Here is a 14,776-nt window from a genome sequence, read left to right on the forward strand (position 1 = left end):
ATCATTCAGAGGAAGGTGCCAGTCCAACGACCACTGCTTGGCAGCGTCTACATCCATTTGGAGGGCACTGGCATTGGAACTCTAGGATTTCAAGTCGTTGTTACGGAGATGAGCGTTGATGGCTCCACGTACTTTCGTCGCTGCTTGCATGTGAGGTTTGCCTCCTCCCGGGCATCAAGGCCTTTGGTGAGCGAGAGGCCTGTGGTACTCGAATAAAAAATGCTGTCCATAGACGCAGCTGGTTTCGTCGGCTTGGTCATGAGTTTGGGGTCGGCTGAATTGGTGCCCAACGGAACTCTGTTTCCTGCCCCCACCCCTGACCTGCTGTGACCAAGCTTTCGCGCGTCTAGAGGGCGATCCTGGGATAGACGCCTGAACATTGGGTTGGCCTTTTGAATGCTGCTAGCTCGCTCCAACATCTTCTATATGGCAGATGTAGAGGGAAGAGTGACTAGAAGCCCAAATATTCGCCTGCTTCCCTTCTGGCGTCATAAGGCAGCCATCGGACCCAGTACCTTCGAAGCTCCAATTTCGCGTCGAGTATCCCGATCAAAGCGGAACACTCACGTCTGTCTTTCTGTTTCTGCAATGGGGATCGAGTGCCGTCTTTTGAGGCCCTCTCCTTGGCTGCGATATGTATTGCACCCTTAGTGTAGAGGCCCCCGTCGCAGATAAAAGGATCAGGAGATTTAGCTAATCGGTATATCTGGTCGCCCTGCAAACCCCTGCAGTTGAAGTGCCACAAGGACGTGACTTTGGAGTGGTAAGCCTGGGAGACGGAGGGTTTTATGACTTACGATGAGCTCCTGCGTTTTGTTGGCTACGGTGCTCAATAGGTAAAGATTGAAAAAGTGTAAACGGGGGCTGCTCTAAACACAACCCAGCTAGCACAGAAATGCGCATTTTCCATCCGAGCGCCGCAACTTTGACGTTCATTGAGGGTCCACCAAGAAACCTGAGGGTGTCAGCGCAATAGTGGTACGGCAGTGTCGTATCTAATCTGATAGCACTGCTTTAATCCTTTCCTTCTAACCCTTGACGTTTTGTTTCTCGTTTGCGCGAACCTAAAGTTACAACTTTGAACACACTTCCTGCCCAGCCCAAATCGCTTCAGGTATGAGATCGCTCGAACCCGCTGAACCTTTCCTCCTGAATTAACCGATGCAATTTAGGTAAGCTCCTTCAACAAGTTTAACTATTTCATTTATGGTGTGCACTTGGCCACACGCAATATCTTTGCATCGAAAATTTTCTTCACATTTACAAGTTTGAAAGTGAACCTACTATTATTTTTGTCAGCGAATGGATATGTGATGCTATCATTGGGAAGATTATCCGCGTATTCGAGGATTGTTTTTTCGAGCTTTTCAGAGGTGAAAGATGAAATCAGATGCTTAGTTCTGAGACTTGGAAGAGAACGATAAGACATCTGGTGTCACTGTTAGTTGCGATTTTCCCTTCCTTTTAGCAATTTGACATATGGGATTGCAAACACCTAATTTATACTGCTTCGAAAAGGAGCTGAGCCCGGAAATGGGCTACCTCCTACTATTCAAACAAGCTTTTAGATCTCACGGTAACTTTGGGATCCCTCTTGAAATGTCATGCTGCGTTGCACGCAACAATCCATTCCTGGTAATCTGTAATATAGGCTTGAACAGATAGACTGATCAAGAAGCGCATGCAGGTGGATGCTTCTTTAAGACGGCTAGTCTGAATTTGATGTCGCTGCTTTTTTATGGCGCTTCGCGAAGTAGAAGAGGATCGGGAATTGAAGGCGGGGAGTATGGAGGCAGTCAGGCGGGAGAACAGGTGAACATAAGAATAGCTTTGAGTAATGCGCAAAATACAGCGAAAGATTCGAGGCAGGTACCGAAGTAGCTCCAATCTGAATGTAGTATAAGCAGAAAGATATTTTAGGAAACAACTTAGGATAGGAAAACAAATCGCAAAAAAATAACGGCAGATGAGGAGGGTTTTCAGTCTACGCATATATGCAAAGAAGTGCAACATTTTGACGTTAAAGTTTTCATTTCGTCCGCAGGCGTTTTGCAGAAAAATACATTGTGCGTCTAGCCGCCGGCCGACGGCGGCAACTTTCCAAATCGGTTTCAAACGGCCCGCTTCAATATATCAAACGGGTCGCCGTGTATTTGTCGATGTTTCCCAGCCAAACACTCACAGCTTCTTGTCCAAATTTTACTGGATTTCATTACAAATCCTGAAAGGCCTCCTGCATTACCGGATTCCGAGATGTTTTTGGAATACCATTTGTTTTAAACATTAAACAAATTTCTTGATGGCCTTGACTATTTAAAGCGCTCGTTTGGAAGTAGTACCGAGCGTTTGTCGATTATCGTTGTCGCAGGCCTCGTGGTAAGTCACTTCGCATTTCCACCAGCTTATTATAGCAGACATAAATGTTGGCTGGAGCCTGTTGCTTTTTGTCACGCTCTTCAGTTCGACTTGATGGTAGACTTATTCTACGGGGACCATTGTTTTTGTGGTAGTTTTTACTAGCCTGATAGATGGTATTTTTTAGATATGTCCGAAGGGTGTAGACAGTACAAAGGAATGCCCTGAGCTTTCGCATCATGCTCCATGTGCAGAATTCAGGCTGGGAGACAGCAAGGAGCAGTTCGTAATATCTTCAGTAATAGCTGCACTAATATTCGTGAGTCGAAGTTGTTGGCTTAAAAAATCATCGAATGATTCAGTATCCATTTGGAGTTGAAGTGATAGTTTCCTCCGCTGCTAAATTCGTTTGACTAGACCAGTAGTTAAAAAATACAACAGGCTAACAGTTTTTGTAACCCGGGGCATGAACATTGCTGGGCGAAGTATGTCTTGAGTCTTAAAAAAGTGACTCGTGTTTAGCCTCATTCACCTGCATAGAACAAAGTTAATCTAACCCACAAATACTGGAGGCCACACACAATCCTACCTCTGTTGTGTTGGCCAACCAGGAACATTTGCCGGTTGTAGTTCTCACAGAAGCAGCAATCTGCTGCTTATGGATTGAATGCACTGCGTTATCTGCGTATTGGTCAAGTCCGCACAGAAGTAGGCTTTCCGTGTTGCACATTCTTAGCCTATTCTAGGTGAATGGGATTTCGCGCGAATACTTTATGTTTGTCAAGGACTAACTGAATTTCATATTAATGAAATAAGGTGGCTACCTTTTTCCCCTCTTTTTGACGTCCTACCTTATTATAGTCTCCTATAAGTAGTGAATTCCTTCTTATTCAACTAATCTCTCTGAACGCGTGTACTGCAGAAAAATGCGGTAGCTTGTGTAGAACTATAATCTAAGTGAAATGGAAACGGTAAAGCGTTTCAAATTACACCTCCCTGCTCACTCATCCATACTTGATACCCATCTTCTGTCACAGACACAGGAGAAACTATGATATCTGTAACGTGCTGTCTTACCGGAGAAAACGTTTATCCATTCCACACCCCCGGACAGAAAGCTCTTGTCATCCGGGCGTTGGTCATCATTACGAGAAAGATTAGAGAACTTTTACCCAATTTGTTTAATGAATGGGTCTTTTTCCGCCTCCATCCCCGTAAGCTGATGATCGACCTGGCACCCAATGTTGCCCTACGGAAGATCTGCAGTTTCTCACAAAACCGTTTTGCTTATTTCAAGGAAGACGAAAAACGATGTCACAAAACCATGATTGATGAATTCCCTAACAATGGTATCCCCCTGGCCCCATTTATACAAAGAGCATCACCATACACGCCATGAGTGTTCTTCAAGGTCAATGTACATCCGTTTTCCCAAGTGTCTTACGAACAGTGGCTACTAGGTCATCCCATGATAGTTCCTCGAGATTATCTGATGCCGGCATCCAAAGTAGCTACGGTCGGTCATATATGTTGCGGGACTGCTGATCCTCCAGAGAATTGTTAGGTTGAACTCTCCGGGAAGCCGACATCGCCTTTTCATTATGTTAGTGACTGGACATCTCGGGAAACCGTGGAGAATTCCTAGGTGCAGGTGACGCAGAAGGGGGCGTGTACTGTAGTCCATCAAAAACGCTCATGAAAATATGGGTGACCGCTTTCGCTTTGTTCGTTTTCCCCATAAGTTTGAGACTATTACCAAGTTTGAAAGAGTGACGTGTTTAGAGGCTTGATGATATATAATAGTAATGATAATGGTTCAACCGTGCCGCCGTTTTGTTGCCTAGCTACCGCGCTACCCGATGAAAGCACAAGGGCTGAGGTATTGCCAGGTTGCCCAAGCCTAGACAATAGCAGTCGAGGTGCTGGGGTTGAGTTCGAACAACAGACCTTCCGTTCCGTAAGTTTGCGCCTTAACCTCTGAGGTACCTCGAGCTGTGCTTGATACACTGTTCGAGAAGAGTGGACTTCGTCCTGGACTTTTCGCTTTCCGCGGTGTTCCCTGAGTAGTTCTGAAGCTGTCTCAGCACTTAATTGTTTTCCTTCAAGCGGCCTAAGTTTCAAGAGCGAAGTTAGTGAACACAATTTGCCTCCTGTATTTTTTTATCTTGGCTAACATGTTACTCTTTTCTATCTGGTGCGTTAGTTTAGAACTGCTTCTTCGTTGTCCCATTCCCCTGCATAATCGACTACATGGTGTTAACAATAACTTTCTTGATACAACAACAGTCATATCACGTGTCCTTTATTTGTATAGAATTTAACAGCCGGTGGATCGACATTTATCCCGTATTCGTTACGTTACACAGGATGGGACCGAAATAACCCCTTAATGCCTGGGTATTTTCCCGTGTTTTTACTCATCATTATAATTACGTTGTCCGTCTTGGTTACTTGCCCCTGGGTAGAGTTTTAGATTGTGCTGCTGGATTTATCTGTAATAGCGTACCATTGTATTTGCGTCTGCATGAAATATGGTGACGTTGGTGATAAAATACTTGACTCCAGATTTGTCAGTTAGAGTCAAGATTGGTGATGATCAGGATTGAACATGTTTTCCAACTTCGAATACTGTCGTTTCAGCAGCTGGAGCGTGTTTTCTCAGGTTCTTTAAATGATCAGTGTGGCTTTTGGTTACATTTCAGGAGATTTCAATGCTTTTGTTACCCGCTCGGCATTCATTTCCGCTTCCAAGGGTACAGTATGGTTTGATTACAGTCGACGTCGTTCGAAAATCCGTCTGTGTGGGAACCCCATTTGATACGACTTCAGTTAGCTGATCACCGTAGCATAGGCTTGTTCTAGATTATTCAGTAAAAGGGCTTTAGATAAATTATTAATTTTACAAATGGGCGGAGACGGTCATCTTAGGTAAAAACCGGCCGTGTATTTACTTGTGGGAGCCAAGTGTAAACATGCTCCTCGACCAAATACAACGAAAAATATTGTGGGTTCATTGTCTACGGACAATAATGTCATGTTGAAGGGAGCATTGCAAGGTGAGCTGTTACTGTCCTAGTTGATATATTCGTGGCTGGCTTTGAAGTGCGAGTGGAAGAGCTCATTGGACGAGCTAAATTCTCCAGAAGATAAATGGATGATATGTTATTGGTCACAGGCAGTTAATCACCAAGACGTATAGCTGGTCAACTGTTGTCACGATGGCTCAGTGGTTGAGGAGCGAAGATAGCAACCGGAAGGTCAGAGGCTGCAACCCAATCTCTGTTTCTGAACTGCTTCTGTCTGGGCTTGGGCAACTTCTCGATGTCTCGCGGTTTGTTCGGGTGGCATGGCAACTTGGCAACACCGAGGTGATTTTTCTGTTGTTATCAATGCTGATCATGATGGATGATCACAGGATCATCAGAGGAAACAATGGGACTATTCCAAGCGTCGACTATTACTCTTCAAACATCTAGCTTACTGTCTTGCACGAGACAAACGACATAATAGCCTTTCCTGATGTCCAACTGATCCAACGAGAAGATGAAGTACTTCGTAGGACAGTTCGCTGACAACACACTTAGATCGGTTGGTATCTCCGTTTCTCCAGTTCTGCGCCGGTGCGCTATAAAAAGTGCTTAGGATGTTATATGATAGTGTGAGAAAAATGTGCACGGAAGGTACTGTCGACACCGAACCTAAACAACTAGAAGGGATATTTCATTCAAATGGATTCCCACAAAAATTTGTGAGGAACCACAGCATGCTTTAGCCGAAGAAGGTGCAAGAGCAAGTCCTTTCCCGAAATCGAAATTCAATGGGGACGATTCCAGTCAACTCATAGAACAGTGTTTCACCTCAGCTGTTAAACGGAACTATTCGATGCCAAACCTGCAGTTATCTGCAACCGCAAATGAATCTCGACCCTCTGAAGTCGAAGTTCCATCACCGTGGCGCGCTATCTCCTGTCTCGCTTGCTGTTTCGCGGTTTAGTGATCGGCCACCTACCTTGGCAGAACTGAGAGGCAAGTGGAGCACATTTCTGTACAATAGCATGAATCCTTCTACCGCATCACGCCGAAATATAAGTTCGATTTCTGAAGCAAGTTCACGATCCATACCGGTTTCATCAATAGCCTGCCATTTACTTGAAAGTACTGCGTTGCACATCGAGTTTATTCCCTACGTATATATATATATATATATATATATATTCCTATGGTAACTAGGCCAAAAGACTTATGCTGGTTTTCGGCAGTCCTGATGCCTGGTAATTCAAAGTGGCTCAGTTGCCACGCTATGCAGTATTCACATTTGATTTAGGACACAATCTCTGCTCGTGTGTTGTACGACAAAAATTACCGGAATCCTCCGACGCTTTATGAGATGTGGAATTTTTTTCCGTCCATCCAACCATAGAGTGGCCCATTTTTACGGGCGGTCTTCTGCTTGATCTTAATAGGGGGCATTACATTTCTTCTTAATATTCCTGTAAGCCACGTACCCGGCCTATGTTTTGACGCTTGACATTACCCCATCGAGTTGTAGATGCATATTAATTTGTTTCGTAGGACAATGCAGTCTAGCCTTATGTTACACAAGCTATCCGGTTTATTGTTGTGATGAGGTCGCTATTCGGATGCACAATTGGATTATGTATAAACTTTTGAGATGTGTAGGCACTCGTGAGTGTGTCTGAAGCGAGACCGCTTCTTGCCTACACATGGCCTTCCTCTTTGAGGATTCTTACGCAGACGAGAGGAAACGATTCACTCGACAAACAGTCACAAATCCCCTACCCGACAGCTATGTGCTCGCTCAAAGGTTGATTGGAATCAATCGCATCTTAACCATTCGTCTTTTTTTCCACGATACTACTTGTTTTAATTGAATGGCTATGCAATGGTGAGACACTGGTATTACTTTGAATTATGAGGACTGTTATGAACAAATGTTCAGGGCTTTGGTTTCTGCAACCTTGTAGGAAAATTAGTTAGGCAGAGAACTTAACGGCAAATTTTATCCTATACTAGTGATGTACTCTGCTCGGTTGGGATCAGTCAGTTCTAAAACCGTCCCAGTTTGATTGTCAGTTGTCATAGCGTCACCTGTGCTAAGGTCATCGTTTACACGACTGGTGCTATCAATAAGTCAATACCAACAACCTGGGTTTTCCCTGTCGACTCTTTCGAAAGTGCACTGATACCCAGTTTGTTGTATCAATTTTGTACCCCTTTGGTCTTTGACCTTCGCTGGTGTTTATCTGGACAGTAGCTTGGGTTTTTGAGGATTGCTCGAAAATTAGGGCTATCACGCGGTATGAAATTATCGTGCGAGCAGTCTGACTGGTTCTCAGCTTCCGTTGCACTTTGTGATTTCTGCCAATACTGTGTTCACTGGGGTGTTCGTCAAGGTTTAAAGAAACAGCTGTTTTTCATGCGGCAACATTGGACAGTGAATTGTTTTTATACGGTGAAATGGCTTACATTTAGACAAGTTTGACTTTATGAAGTGTGGTATGTGGAAACGGATACCGTTTCTTTCTGTTTTCTCCCTAGAAGCTGTCACCTATGCATGAAGTGACCTTATTGGGAAACAACCTGCCTGACCAACCATATTTTTCATATCTAGTCGAGCATGTTGGTACAAGAAAGCACTCAGTCTAATCAACCAGACTTTCCGAAAAAGGGCAACGGAACTAGTCAAGTGACAGTGGCACGGGGAAATATGGACATCCCCGGATTCCCATAGTCATAGACCTCTAATCAATCTTCATATATAAATGTTTTTTTTCGTGGTTTTCTTGACCCTTTTGGATTATGGTTAGGCTTAACGCTAATTAGTTCCCGAGAAATGGGTTGAGAATATTACTTTCCGTGTCCATAATGCTTCTCTCTCCATGTTTTGATGCGCTCGACACCACTTGATACACGTAGATTAGAGTTACTGTCTTGACCAAATGCGGGATCGCAATTGTAAGATAGATCGTCTGAGGCCCCGTGCACGTGGAAATGACTTCAACTACGCAACCGAAGTGATGGTCACTTAATCGTCTTACGAAACGTACTTATTTGGTAGAGGTGTGTGATATCTTTCGTTGTTGTCTACAAAAATACGTTGCTTGCACGTCATCATGGAGAGAATTTTGTGACGATATTTTTGTGCATTTTCACACGCATCTAGCATATTTTTTTTTCGAAAAGCTTGCTTGTTTGCAGTAATTAGTCTCCTCTCACTTGTGCTCTGTTCAACATGAGGTGCGAATTTTGACAAACGTCTTAGCACCGTTTGCCTTTTCTCAGTCCCACGGATATTACGTGATTTAATATTTGCACGGTTTGTTTGCTATCAACTGGTTGTTTATCATTGAGAGTAATCCGAGCTATCCGATTGTTTATCTAACTAATTATCGATTTTCACGGGAGATATGAGGGTTGCCAAGCCGGAACTGTGGCCGGATGTTACAGGATGGTCAAATCGTAAATAGCTCAGATGATTCTCACTGAGACTAAGTTGTTTTGCGAACAGTTATTATCTTTAGGGATTTCGGGTGCCAAGTGTACTTGTAATTAGGTTTGAAACCCTGCGTATGCAGAGATCAGTCTAAGGGTGTCAAGATCTGGTTATATCATTTGGAATCGATCCGGTGGGACTGATTAGTTGATGTAAGTAGGGTCACTACTTTCACGTGAAGTTTTTAGTTACACGGGATGAGTTTGCATAACCCAACAGCGATCGACTGGGTCGTGCGAGTGCGTTCTGACGGATGACCTTGGCATAATTTGGTGACATTCGACGAATCCTGTTGAACCATTCAGTCGTATTGACTATACTTCCTACCGATCAAGTGAGCCGCAGTCGCGCTTACTGCATGCTTGAGTTTGTGGGTTGCACTACTGGATGATAGATACTAAACCATTCTATGAGTCAATCGCGATTAACTCGGCTTGCGCCAAAGACTTGTTGACTGACACGTTATCCTTGAAGTTGCTATTGGGGATCAGTCATGAACAAAATGTCTTTCATGCTTTGAGGTGCAAAATGTTCTCAGGAGAAGTTTCATTCTTAGTGTGACGGCCTCGGAAGCTCCACGGCCTCTGAAAGGCAGTTTGATGTAGACAAATACTTCTGGGACTGACGAAGTTTCGTGCATGATGGCCTGGTGCCCTTAGCCAGCTACGCGATCAGGTTTTGTTTACATTGTATATCGAAATAGCCATGGAGGTTTATGTACTGGCCCGACCACATTGACTTTCGATTTATCCATTTTCGCAGGGTGCCATCCGTGTTCCGAGTCAATATGACATCAAGAAACAGGAATTTGTCATTAATCATCACCCGGCATTAACTTGGCTTGCTGGGTGGGCCGAATTGGGTGGTTGAATTACCTCCTCACTAGTAGTGTGAGAACTAAGGATAATAAAGTGCCATCAACATAGCCTTTATCCAGATTGAATATCGTTCTTACTACGTAGATCTCTCAGGGCTCGCAGATACTCTGTTTTTAGGGGGGTGGGGCTCATTTTTAACTCTACTTGCCAGTTGGAATCCGACTGAAAACTACTGTTTGCAAAACCGTACGTTATCGAACAGCGTTGGCATATGCAGTGAGTAAATTGTGCGGGGACTCCTCGGTGATCAGACGTTTCTCACTGTGCAAGTTTCCTCTTAATATTTTACTGTAACTTACGCTGAAGGGCTCTTGATGTGATTTTAGTGGGTTCCCTGTCTAACCTTGTCACGTAGCTTATTTTCGATGGGTTCGCATTTCAACTTCATATTTCCAATGCAAAGCGAAGGCGGAAGACCGTCACAGTCAGTGAGAGCGTGGCGTCAGTACTCAACACTGCGTACAACCCTTATTTATTTGCGAAATAAGTGGATGGGGAATGAAGATAGTGCCAGCCTACCACAATCATTTCGAGGTTCCAACGCCTCCAGGCACTGGGTAAAAATAAACATCAAGGACATCAGTACTGCACCACATCTTGCACCGTCTGCAGCTGTACACATCGCTCTGCTTGCAACTCTCTGCTTTCACCACTCGGAACTGGGCACGGAAGACAGTGCTATTTTCGGAAAATGATAATTTAGTGTGCTCAGTACTTGACCAAACCATCGTACCCTCTGGTACGGTCCCTGTTGCACAACCGAACACTCGCTTTCTAATTGCCTGGTTGCGGATTCTTGGAAACTCACCCACACTGGTCATGGCTCTGGGGCAGTGGTTATCGAAGACGTGATGACATCTCAATTCCGATGCTCATATAACAAAAACAACAGCCGTTCAGCTACAACAGCTTTTCGGTTCCTAGCTGCCATACTACCTGAAGGAAGCATGATGGCTGACATACTACCAGGTTGTGGAGCCTAGGAAGGAGCAGTGGAGGTGCCGAGGTAGCGTTCAAACCACTGACCTTCTTGTCAGTAATTTCGCACCTTAATCACCCAGCTACCTCGAGCTCCAGCTCGCACAAACAACTCAGAACCTTACAAGAAAACAGCACATGCTGTAATCTGATACATATGCCTGTCAAGATTCAGGGATATTTTGCGTTACTCCTAAATGTGTCTCGAATGAGCAAATTCAATATGAGGCCTGTCGATCAGCTCATCCAAAAACCACCTTCCCCCCTTCGAAGACGAGAACGATGGCGTCTGCATATTCCAGGTGGATGAAGTTTTCGTCAGCAGCTATCTGAACACCACGGGTTTCGAAGACCTCCCAATGTTCGTCCCATTATCTCATAGATCATTGAGATAAATATGAATGGAGAGAGTGGGCATACTTGGTGGACACTATATTGCGTACGGAAGCTTCTAGAGTGTTCTAAATATACTCTCACACTTCCAGAGGTCTGAGGACACAAAGAACTTACTGCATTGGCAGACTTCCTGAGCAAAAGCTTTTAAGACGGGGTTGTAGCCTGTAGTTTATCTGCTTCGTTTCACAGTGGCCTAATCCAGTCTCGTCCACACACTAGTAGTCGGATCGATCTACTGTGTCACGAGGTCCTCTTTGTTCTTACCCTTATTCCCACACAATGATAACAATTGACCGATCTCGTTTGTTAACTTTCCCACTTTTTTGTTTGCACACAATAGCTCATGTCTGCTAAATTCCACAGTGTGCACCCTGTGCCAGGCAGCAGCCGTCTGGCTGTATATGGAGACTACGAATTCGGGCATTGGGCGTTGTTAATTATTTAGTCGCGTAGAGCAGCATTGGAACTGGTTGTTCCTGTCTGGTTGAATGTAAATTGGACTCCTTTGTGTAACAGGATGTCTGATTTCGGTGAGTAGGCGCAATTTCTTCGAATGTTCAGACAATATCGATAGGTAGATAAATGGATAGATAGGCCGTCCTGATTCGGCCAGATTGTGATGGCGCGTATGGTCTGGTTTCCTTTCCGATAAGGTTAGAAATGGCTCAGAAACAAAGTCGTAAAAAAGTATATTTTTCAAATCTCTTTCAGGCTGACCGAAGTGTTCGACGAAAGTGGCTACTTTCCAACCTCGTTTACATATGTGCCAACCACTTAAGTATTTTTGATGGTGATTTGCTAAACCTAATCCCCATTGAAGAACTCAGGTATTTTTCTGTTAGCTTGATGACGAAACAGCAAGGGAGAAATCAAGGAATCCCCGGGTGCACTCCTATCTCATACATTTTGACGGGAGTATGGCATGATCCAAAAGTGCATTGAGGCTACCTTGCCACGATTTGTGTGACCATCGTCGGAAAAAAGGCTTTCATGAGAAGGGTTGTGGAAATCCTGCAAACAAAATTTAAAAAAAAATTGTTGATGACGGTAACCCTCAGCTTCTGTGACTTCTTCTACTAAGTCAAGTTTTTCTCATTCACCGTTACCACTGTTTGGTAACGCCAAGTCACGTCCTCTGCTGATGGGCATGGAGCCGGTAGAAATAGTATTATTCACAGACAACTATATCTTACGCCTGTTTTAGCTCCATTCATTTGTACATCTGGGGTGGGGGGCGAGATGGCTCAAGGGTTAGAGTGCACATTTACTGAGCGGAAGGTCCGTGGTTCGAACCTGGACCTCTGCCTCTCGAATTCCCCTGCCTAGGCCTGGGCGACCTGGCAGTATCCCAACCCTCGTGCTTCCTTCGGGTAGCATGGCAGCTGGGCACCGGAAGGGTGTTACAGCTGAACGATGGCCGAAGTGGCTGAAGTGGTTAGAGCCGAAGTGGTTAGAGCGCGGCATGGCAGCTAGGCACCGGAAGGGTGCTACAGCTGAACGCACAGCTGAACGATTACACCTGGGGTGGTGTTTCTGCCGATAAAAATAATAAGTCACAGAGAGCCTCCTTATTTGTCTCCGTCAGTCTTTGTGCAGGCGTACTCGACCTAGCGGCCTTGCCACCGTTCCTGCCAGATTGCGTTTAATGCAGTCATGCGGTTACTGAGGTTGCTTTTAAGTTTGGTTGCCTGATTTGTTCGTTACATATTCTTTGACGCAAAAGCAGCTTTGTCGGCATCTCCACCTATCATACAGTTTCATACTCAGATTAGTTCACAACTCCCAAAATGGTCTCATTGAATGCGAGTTAGTTTATCAAACGTGGCTATGGACGGACTGTGGGCATCGGGTCGTGACAACTTCCTCGTCCAGTCAGTCACATAATGATGGAAAGAAGAATGAAATCTCATTTTATCTCGATCTCTTCCAATTATACCGGAGGATGCTACTTTGTCCTGCATCTGTCCGGATTCCGATGGATAAATGACTGTTTGATTTTAGGATATATCAGCCAGTCACACCACAATGTCTAGTTTGTTATCATCGTACAAGCTCGCGAGGAAAATCTCCGGTTTCTGAGGTTTCTGCCTAGTAGGTATTAATTTGACACCCTACTTTTTGTCACAGTCAACCTCGTGATGTACTTTTGAAGCTCTCCTATAGGCTTGTTTGTGGCATGTCACTCATCTGCCTTGGATCCTCCAGCAAATTAGTTTGGTATTAAAGAGAGACTCAATGCATCGCTTGTGATATTCTTCTGAGCCCATCTAGACTACTTGTTGGAAAGTCGAATGCAGCTGACTCCTGTTCCAATAAAACAAATATAACGTTTGTAGCGAGGATGTTGATGGCAACTCATGTATCCTGATTTGAAGTGGAAGCTTTGGAGCAACGGAGCACTTTCATAAATCAGTTGGCATGATTTTGCTGAGCGGTATGTTTAAGACTTGTCGAAATCTGTCCAATTTGGGTTTAAGTAAAATAAACGTTAACGGAAACTCGGGGACTGCACCTACCCGATGATCCGAAGAATGGTTAAACCGGTCGTGGGCTTTCATGAACCTAGTGATTAGTTGTCAGGATCTTCTCTGTACCACGCCTGTTGTTACATAAAGCTCCCTAAATCTACCAGACACACTACTGTCATTTTTTCACCGAACAAAGCGTAGACATGAGCTTTGTGTAAGGAAAAATCTATTGTAGCGCATTTTCTTTTTATACTTTTCTCTGCATCTTTTGACTGTCAGCCGGACCGCTTTAGAAAAAATGAAATACTGTATCAACCGGTGTTCATATCTCGTCGGCCAGTCGGTTTTTCAACCACAAACCATGTACGATGGTTTTAACTGCCACCCTTTAGTTCACCGAGAGGATGATATGGAGGGGAATTAGATACATATTAATGATGGTGACCCAGTCGGTCCATTAAAGTTCATCTGCTCTGGTTATCGGATATTCGAAAGCTAGCCTATGCCGGAGACCGCCGTTGACAATGTCAGCTCAGCGTCCGGTGAAACATCGATGGTCTCAGCTTTCGATTTACTAAACCCTGAGACGCTGTTTAGACAATGTTTTAATTTTCGAACGTGTGATACTGAGTGGGATGGCAACCACGCATCTGGCGCACTATAACATCGTTTTACCGAAAAACGGCTTAAGAAGCACTTATAATTTGAGGTGATGTTAATGTAAGGCGAAAATTAGTTCTGGAAACATCACAAACGAGAGATTCCGCTGGGTTCCAGGTGTGTCTGTCGCGAAACCAAATTTGTTTGCAAATGAGTGTATTTCGCTAATTCCGTGCAATTTGGTTTCAAGTAGAACATAAGGTTGATGGAAACTCGAGGACTACGCCTACCTGATAAACCCAGAAAAAGGGCTGTCGTAGAATTTCCAGCAACCTCATGAGTATTGCATTAGTCCTTTATGTGTTATTTTTCGGCCGACACTGAAGGTAGAAAAGGCATTTTCTCTTGATATGACACTACTTCTCAGGTTGATGAAAGCTTTTGAACAGCCTTTAAGACACAACACATCCTTCTGGATAATGATCATCATCATCATCATCATCATCATCATCATCATCATCATCATCGTCAACATCACCATCATCATCATCTCAATCATCATCATCACCATCATCATCATCATCCCAA

The 14,776-nt window shown here is 44.3% G+C and overlaps 1 protein-coding gene across 1 annotated transcript in view; it reads left to right on the forward strand.

Annotated features, from left to right (window-relative positions):
* Positions 1 to 2,306: 2,306 nt before the first annotated feature.
* T265_07946 (hypothetical protein) overlaps positions 2,307 to 14,776 on the forward strand; it is a gene marked incomplete at both ends in the record, with an annotated part of 86,591 nt that continues 74,121 nt past the window's right edge. The window contains one exon of the mRNA XM_009173611.1: positions 2,307 to 2,376. The remainder of the gene's footprint in view (positions 2,377 to 14,776) is intronic.

This window comes from Opisthorchis viverrini (genome assembly GCF_000715545.1).
Source record: "Opisthorchis viverrini unplaced genomic scaffold opera_v5_194, whole genome shotgun sequence".
Taxonomy (NCBI): Eukaryota; Metazoa; Platyhelminthes; class Trematoda; order Opisthorchiida; family Opisthorchiidae; genus Opisthorchis; species Opisthorchis viverrini.